The sequence below is a fragment of the Neoarius graeffei genome, chromosome 8 (assembly GCF_027579695.1).
Source record: "Neoarius graeffei isolate fNeoGra1 chromosome 8, fNeoGra1.pri, whole genome shotgun sequence".
Classification (NCBI taxonomy): domain Eukaryota; kingdom Metazoa; phylum Chordata; class Actinopteri; order Siluriformes; family Ariidae; genus Neoarius; species Neoarius graeffei.
In genome coordinates this window covers 89,000,146-89,009,245 of record NC_083576.1, presented here as the reverse complement: position 1 = coordinate 89,009,245, position 9,100 = coordinate 89,000,146, and the positions used below count along the sequence as shown (strand labels likewise).

General features: G+C 44.8%; 1 pseudogene; it reads right to left on the bottom strand.

Moving 5' to 3' along the window:
* Positions 1-6,822: 6,822 nt before the first annotated feature.
* On the bottom strand, positions 6,823-7,713 carry LOC132890287 (dehydrodolichyl diphosphate synthase complex subunit nus1-like; annotated as a pseudogene).
* Between the last annotated feature and the right edge of the window lie 1,387 nt (positions 7,714-9,100).

Sequence of the window (9,100 nt, the reverse complement as noted above, 5' to 3'; positions counted from 1 at the left end):
ACTTGACTTGCTTTGCTCTACTGGTATAAAAATTGTATCTGTATTGGGTTCTGATGTAGGTTTTACTGACCACAAGTTGATCAAGTGTTGTCTCAGTGTGCCTTCTTCTAAATGTTCTCTGCGTTCTACTGTCTCTTTCCGTAATCTTTCTTCTACTGATGTGCATTCTTTCTCTGCCTCTCTCCTCTCTTCTTTTTGTAAATTTGCTGAGGTTTCCTCTCCTGATGATACAGTTTCTATTTCCAATAATACTATATCTAACACACTTAACACTTTCACTCCCCTTAAAACTAGACAGGTCTCTGCGAATCGCATCTCTCCTTGGTTCACCTCTGAGCTTAGGGCCATGAAGGCCAAGGGAAGGCAGCTAGAGCACCTTTATAAGAAAACTGGCTTTACTATTCATCTTTCACTCTTCTCCGAACATATTGCAAAGTATAAGGATGCTCTTAATGCTGCCCGATCCTCCTACTATGCTAACATCATTAAGAGTGGCAATCATAGACCCAAAACTCTGTTTAATACAATAAATAAACTTCTTCAGCCTCCTTCCTCAACCACTCCCAGTTCCCCTGCTCAGTGTCAGGCTTTTTTGGATTTTTTCAAGGATAAAATTAACAGTATTTACCAACACTTTCATTCTGAAATTCATTCTTCTGTCTCACAAGTAGCTCTGTCTCATAAAGCTGACTGCTGTCTCTCTGCTTTCTCTCCTGTTGATTCTTTAAAGTATCGGAAATCATGACTAAGTCCTCCTCCTCCTCATGTCTGCTGGACCCTGCACCCACTGTACTTCTTAAATCCTGTGTATCTGCTATCTCCCCTTATATTGCTCATTATGATTAATCAGTGTTTTGCTTTAGGCACTGTTCCCATCTCCCTCAAAATTGCTTCTGTTACACCAATACTAAAGAAACCTGGTCTAGATTCTTTTTCACTGTCCAATTACAGACCCATTTCAACTATCCCTTTCCTAGCTAAAGTAATGGAGCGAGTTGTAGCCTCTCAGCTTCATACTTTCCTTGCTCGTAATGATCTCTATGAACCCTTTCAGTCAGGCTTTCGCAATCTGCATAGCACTGAATCTGCTCTCTTAAGAGTCGTTAATGACCTCCTGCTCTCAACTGATGCTGGTCATCTCAATGTCCTTGTTCTCTTGGACCTAACAGCTACTTTTGACACTGTACATCATGAGATACTCATTTCCAGACTGTCTTCTTTTGGTATTACTGGCTTAGCTTTAGCCTGGTTTCAGTCATATCGAGCAAACAGGCAACAGTTTATCTCTATTGGTGTTCATGAATCATCCACTGTTACTGTTGCTCAAGGTGTGCCTCAGGGTTCTGTCCTTGGTCCCCTTCTTTTTATATTATATATGTTTCTCCTATAGGACAGATTATTCATAACCATGGCCTTAACTTTCATTGTTATGCTGATGACATTCAAATCTACATCACTATCACCCCTTCCATAGCCTCTGTTCAGCTGCTAAGGACTTGCATCACTGACCCTAAGTAATGGCTGCATAAGAACTGCCTTAATGCTAGCAAAACGGAGGTTCTATTAGTAGGTACCAAAAGACAGGTTCTGAACTTCTCCAGTTTTACTATTGATGCTGATGGTGTGTCTATAAGTCCTTCCTAAGTTATAAAAAACCTTGGAGTTCTCTTTGACTCCACCCTTACATTTGAACCCTATCTTAAACTAATTACTAAGAATACTTTCTTTCACCTCCGCAATGTTGCACGTCTCCGCCCTTTTCTCTTGGAAACTGATGCCAAAATCTTGGTCAATGTGTTTATTTTTACTCATCTTGACTATTGCAATTCTCTCTTTTATGGTCTCCCTGCCACATTGTTCAATCGCCTGCAGTACATCCAAAACTCAGCAGCTAGAGTCCTCACACTCGTCAAGCGCACTGCTCACATCACTCCTGTTTTACAGTAACTACATTGGTTGGCAGTTATTTCTCAGATCAAATACAAAATCTTGCCTTTAACCTATAAAGCGCTTCATGGTTTCGCCCCTTCCTATCTCTGTGAGCTAATTCATCTGTACGGTCCCTCCCGCTCCCTCAGATCTTCTGTCTGTGGACTTCTGACTGTTCCACGTTTTAAACTGGCATCTATGGGTGGCAGATCATTCAGTGTTGCTGCTCCTAAACTTTGGAACTCATTATCACAATTGCTTCATGACTGTTCCACTCTCACTTCCTTCAAAGCTAACTTGAAAACTTTTCTCTTTACCTCACACTACTCTTTCTACTGTGGCTTTTTTTTTGGTTACTCCTGTGTAAAGCGTCCTTGGGTTTGTGAAAGGCGCTATATAAATTGAACTTATTATTATTATTATTACCATAGTACACCACACAGCACAACTGGAATCAGTCCGGCTGAGCTACTGTACAATAGGCCATTTAGGACAAAATTGCCGCAGTTAAATGACATTGTTGCTGATTATCTTGAAGTCAGAGACCATGACTGAGATAAAAGTAGCAAAACTTTGTCACTAGCTTGAATGTTGGTTACGGATGCACCACATTTCTTATCAGCATACACAAACACTTCGAAGATTGAGAGTGAAGGTGCTCCAGCAAAAAGACATCAGACTCTCTACAAAGCTCAAGGTATACAAAGCTATAGTCATTTCTTCACTCCTCTATGGGTGTGAAATATGGACCTTGTATCTTCGGCATATTAAGCAGCTGGAACAGTTCCACATGAGTTTGCTCTATACAGTCTTGGGCATCTGTTGGCAGGACAGGATCACAAACCAGGAAATGCTAGACAGAGCTGACTCAATAAGCATTGAGTTGATGTTGCCGAAGACCTAGTTAAGCTGGGCTGGCCATGTCATCAAAATGGATGGCAGCCACAAAACAGGACAGCTGATGTATGGTGAACTGAGGCAGGGTTCACACAGATGGGGAAGGCCCAAACTAAGGTAGGAAGAGACTCTGAAAGTTACAAAACTTATAGTGTACAGTCAGTTATTGACAAAAACTGGTCTGATCCTTTAACATTTTTTGTAACATCTTTGGCAGAATTTCACCAGACTGATGTGTCTCTGTGCTTCTGTTCACTGGTAAATACTGACATTTGACGAGTAAAAACTCTGCATGATGTGCAGATTAAGATCCAGTTAGACAGTGTCTAGAGGTGATAAGGAGGTGTAGATGAAAGTGTACTGATGTGTGTTTCTCAGAATTATGAAGTTCTCCAGCCTGTGTGTTCATGAACTCAACAAAAAAGGAGCAGCAGAACACTGACACACATCCACAGATCCAAATACACAGTTTACTCATCGCAAAGCATTTTTGAGTCATTAATTATGATACTTATTGATGTGACTGATACTTAATGCAGTGGAATCAGATAAAGTTATGAACTCACAACTAGAAATAGGTGTGATCTCATTATGTTTTCTCCATTGCATAAACTTAAGTAATTTTTACCAATAAATTGTACTTATAGGAGTAGCTTTAATATATAATTAGGGGCCAAGCAGCGAAGCTGGCGAAGGCCCCTAATGTGTTTGTAGGTTTTCTTATTATTATTAGGGGCCAAGCAGCGAAGCTGGCGAAGTGACCATTCCCGCCATTTTGAATTTTGTGAAAATCACTTAAAATGCTTCTCCTCCCTCAATTTTTGACCAATTTCTCCCAAACTTGGTAGATGGCAACTGTGGACTAAGCTGCACAAGAAACTTATCCGGATTTTAGAATTTCGTAAGCGTTTGGCCGTGGCAGCCAATCAAAATTGGCTGCGCAGACGCCAAACAGGAAGTGTGCTCATATTTCGGCCGCCCTTTGGCGTATCTTAACGAAACTTGGTGAGATTATGCCCCACCCCTCCCTGAAGGAATACAAAAAAATTGGAACAAATTGTCTGCTAGGGGGCGCTATAACTAGGAAAAATTACTTTTGGCTCATATCTCATGATGCGTTTGGGGCAGAAACAAAATTCCACTATCTCTGGAATCCTTGGGTCAAGACGAATCTATCGCACCCTATGACGTCATATTCTGCCTTGAGGATTTTCCGCCATTTTGAATTTTGTTAAAATCAATGAAATTCTATGGCAACCCATAGAACCGTCAGACGAGAGCTATTCAAATTTGGCACACTGATTCTAGGCTGTCTCAAGGTTCTTGTCACCAAATTTCAACTCACCACATCAAACTCTCTAGCGCCACCAACGGGTCAAAGTCGCAGGTACATTTCTGCTTGTTACTTTTGAACCATAGGTCTGATCGTCAAAAGCTTAGTATCGCTGGAATCCTTCCTTCAGACCGAATCCAACGCTCCCTGTCTCGTCATATTCCACCTGGTAGATTTTCCGCCATTTTGAATTTTGTGAAAATCAATTAAAATGCTTCTCCTCCCTCAATTTTTGACCAATTTTTCCCAAACTTGGTACATGGCAAGGATGGACTAAGCTGCACAAGAAACTTACCCGGTTTTTAGAATTTCTTATGCGTTTGGCCGTGGCATCCAATCAAAATCGCAGACGCCAATCAGGAAGTGTGCTCATATCTCGGCCGTCCTTTGGCGTATCTTAACGAAACTTGGTGGCTTTATGCCCCACGCCACCCCAAAGGAAACCAAACCATTTGGACCAAATAGGCCGCTAGGGGGCGCTATAACTAGGAAAAATGATTTTTGGCTCATATCTCATGATGCGTTTTGGGCAGAAACAAAATTCCACTATCTCTGGAATCCGTCCGTCAAAATGAATCCAATACGCCCTATGGCGTCATATTCCACCAGGTAGATTTTCCAAAATTTTGAAATTTGTGAAAATCTATTAAAATCCTTCTCCTCCCTCAATTTTTGACCAATTTCTCCCAAACTTGGTACATAGTAACTTTAGACTAACTGTCTGCCTGGTCAGTTCTTTCTGTTGCCATAGCAACTTAGGCTGGGTCACCCTGCTTGGCCCCGCATTGCTGCTTGCAGCTATATTTACATTAATGACATTTAGCAGACACTTTTATCCAGAGCGACACACAACATACCCAGAGCAGCCTGGGGAGCAGTTGGGGGATAGATGCTTACTCAATGGCACTTCAGCCATTCCTTCTGGTCCAGGGAATCAAACTGGCAACCTTTTGGTCCTCAAGCCACTTCTCTAACCATTAGGCCATGGCTTCCCCAATGATACTGTTCACTCTTACTTGAGTACATTTACAGTTTAATAAATGTACATATACTCTCTTACGGGCGGCACGGTGGTGTAGTGGTTAGCGCTGTCGCCTCACAGCAAGAAGGTCCTGGGTTCGAGCCCCGGGGCCGGCGAGGGCCTTTCTGTGCGGAGTTTGCATGTTCTCCCCGTGTCCGCGTGGGTTTCCTCCGGGTGCTCCGGTTTCCCCCACAGTCCAAAGACATGCAGGTTAGGTTAACTGGTGACTCTAAATTGACCGTGAGTGTGAATGGTTGTCTGTGTCTATGTGTCAGCCCTGTGATGACCTGGCGACTTGTCCAGGGTGTACCCCGCCTTTCGCCCATAGTCAGCTGGGATAGGCTCCAGCTTGCCTGCGACCCTGTAGAAGGATAAAGCGGCTAGAGATAATGAGATGAGATGAGATACTCTCTTACATTAGAAAACATACTCGTTGCTTCTTTTTTTAATGTGATAAATTATTTTCATTCACACATGCACAGCTTTGATGACATCAACTGCTTTGATACACAGACTTTGAACACAAATGGGGGGAAAAAGACCAGCACTGTGGTAAGTGTTAAGATCTTAACCCTTTGATGCAAAACATATGCACACCCCTTCTAATGCACAACATGGGTCAAAAATGACCTGCATTCATTTTCCAGGTTATTTCATGCTGACTGAGTTTTTCTTTGCTCTATCTTTTGAAATCAATTTATTTTATGATTGAATATTCCAAGTATTCTTTAAATATCTTGTTTTTAATTACCACAAATCATTAATTTAATTTTTTCTTTCCTACTTTATGAACAAAAATACTTTTTATATTACTACACATGGGTCATCCAAGTGTGATTTAAAATTAAATGTCTTAATACTATAATAATAATAATTTGTTTCAAGCAATTACTTTAGCAGTGAATGGGGCCAGTTATTTATTTATTAACTATGTAGTTAGCTAAGCCAACTACAATAAAATTAGCTAACTAAAGTAGAATGTCAACAGCTCGGTAGCTAATAGTAATTACTTGTAACTTTCTGACAAGTAATCTACTCACTCTCAAGGTAACCTAAACATAATCAATTTTTTTCTAAGGTAATGCTAGAACAATTGAAAAACATTACTTCCATGTATTAGATGGGCAAAGGGCGCTGTGCTGAGCTGTGAAATGTCTGACACAAGCACAATTCACAGTTCCCACCAAACTCTGGAGTAAATGCATGCGGGTCGGTTCTGACCCATGTGTGTAAACTTGATGTAGAATTACAAAAGCTGTGCTTGTTCATAACTTAAGAAAGGAAAAATTAAAATGATGATTTGTGCTAAACAAAAACAAGATATTTACTGCATATTTGGAAAAGTAAATGACAAAATGAATTTATTTCAAAAGTATATCATAGAAACACTCAGCCATACATGAAATAACCTGGAAAATGAATGCAGGTCGTTTTTGACCCATGTTGTGCATTAGAAGGGTAGTGACACAAAAAGGGATTTTATTCAAAAAGTAAGAAAGGATACACGTATTTACTCATTCACTCACACAGAGCCTTGGTGCACAGGGTCAGAACCAGGCTGTGTGCTGTGAAGGAGAGATGCTGATGTGGCATCGGGATGCTGATACTCAGCTGCATCTTTTGTAAACATAGAAAGAGAGAAAGAAAGAGAGGGGAAAGGGAGTCTCTCTCATGAATTCTTTCAGTCTGGGATTTTTGGATGGACGGCTCGCTCACTTCCCCAGTCGCTGCTCACAGGCTGCGTAACGCTGAAGAGCGCAGAGGAACTCGTCATACGAGATGTCTTTATGGGAAGGTAAAGAGATGAACTCTGTTAGTCTGATGTGCCAGGGCAGGAAGCCGAGCGTGCTCTCTACTAGGCCGAACTTCAGCACCAACTCGGGGTCTTGAAAGTTCTTTGACTCTCGCAGTAGAGTCCAGCACAGTGACATTGTTGTCTTTGGACGTGCTCTCTTTCTGCTCCACGGCCTTACACAGCTGCTGTGCCGCTCGCATGATACCAAGCTTCCCGTCATCTGGAGACAAGACTTTTACCACCGTCTGGCACCATGACACTTGTTCCTGTGTGCCTGTGCCTTTACTCAGGAACTCGGCTGAGGAGTACTTGCAGCTTTCTGAACCCAGGAGCTCCTTCTGCTGCTTCACGATCTCCTCCATTGGTCTGGAGATGTTCCTCCTGAACACACCTTCATTATCATACATGCTGACATAAGAGATGCCCAGTGCCATACACCACACCACCAGGTTAGTGATATCAGTGAACTGTGCCTCCTCCTCCGCGACCAGCAGCCCGACGTGCAGCGGGAGCTTCTCCAGAGCCTTACAGTCCGACAGCACCCGACACCAGCGGCCCGGTCACTTCCCCGCCGTGGCTCTGAGCTTCTTCTGATTAGCAAAGCCGAGCGCTAACGGGAGCAGCACAGCGGCCGCGGCTCGTGTTACATGCGCGCGCCTGGAACCAGGACACCACCGTGCGCTGGAGCTGCAGGAAGACGTGCAAAACTCGCCACACCAACTCATACACTAACGCCATCATCAAATAACAATAATAATCATTAAACAAAAAACCTCCTAGAACTGCCACCTTATTGCGGTGGAGGGGTTTGTGTGCTTGAATGATCCTAGGAGCTATGTTGTCAGGGGCATTATGCCCCTGTTAGGGTCTCCCAAGGCAGACAGGTCCTAGGTGACAGGCCAGACCAAGAGCAGTTCACCAAAACCCTTATGGAAAATAATCGATCAAGGACCGTGACGTCGCCTGGTATGGCACAGCCGGGCCCCCACCCTGGATCCAGGCCCGGGGTTGGGGCTTGTATGCGAGCGCTTGGTGGCCAGGCCTTTGCCCACGGGGCCCGGCCGGGCTCAGCCCGAAGCGGTGACATGGGCCCGACCTCCTGTGGGTTCACCACCCACAGAGGTAGCCGTAGGGGTCCAGTGCACTGTGGATTGGGCGGCAGTCGAAGGCAGGGGCCTCGACGACCTGATCCCCGAACACAGCGGCTAGCTGTTGGGATATGGAATGTCATTTCACTGGGGGGGAAAGAGCCTGAGCTTGTGCAGGAGGTTGAGAGGTACCGGCTAGAGATAGTCGGGCTCACCTCCACGCACAGCTTGGGCTCTGGAACCCAGCCCCTCGAGAGGGGCTGGACTCTCCACTTCTCTGGAGTCGCCCATGGTGAGCAGCGGCGAGCTGGTGTGGGCTTGCTTATAGCTCCCCAGCTCAGCCGCTATGTGTTGGAGTTTACCCCAGTGAACGAGAGGGTCGCCTCTCTGCACCTTCGGACTGGGGAGAGGGCTCTTGCTGTTGTTTGTGCCTACGGGCTGAATAGCAGTGTAGAGTACTCAGCCTTCTTGGAGTCCCTGGGAGAGGTACTGAGAGGTGCTCAGACTGGGGACTCCATTGTTCTACTGGGGGACTTCAATGCTCATGTGGGCGACGACAGTGACACCTGGAGGGGCATGGTTGGGAGAAACGGCCTCCCTGATCTGAACCCGAGTGGTGTTTTGTTATTGGACTTCTGTGCTAGTCACGGTTTGTCCATAACGAACACCATGTTCGAGCATAGGGGTGTCCATAAGTGCACGTGGCACCAGGACACCTTAGGTTGGAGGTCGATGATCGACTTTGTTGTCGTTTCATCTGATCTCCGGCCCCATGTCTTGGACACTCGGGTGAAGAGAGGGGCTGAGCTGTCAACTGATCACCACCTGGTGGTGAGTTGGATCCGCTGGCGGAGGAGGAAGCCGGACAGACCTGGCAGGCCCAAACGTATGGTGAGGGTCCGCTGGGAACGTCTGGCCGAGCACTCTGTCAGGGAGGTCTTTAACTCCCACCTCCGGGAGAGCTTCTCCCAGCTTCTGAGGGAGGTGGGGGACATTTAGTCTGAGTGGACCATGTTCTCTACCTCCATTGTAGATGC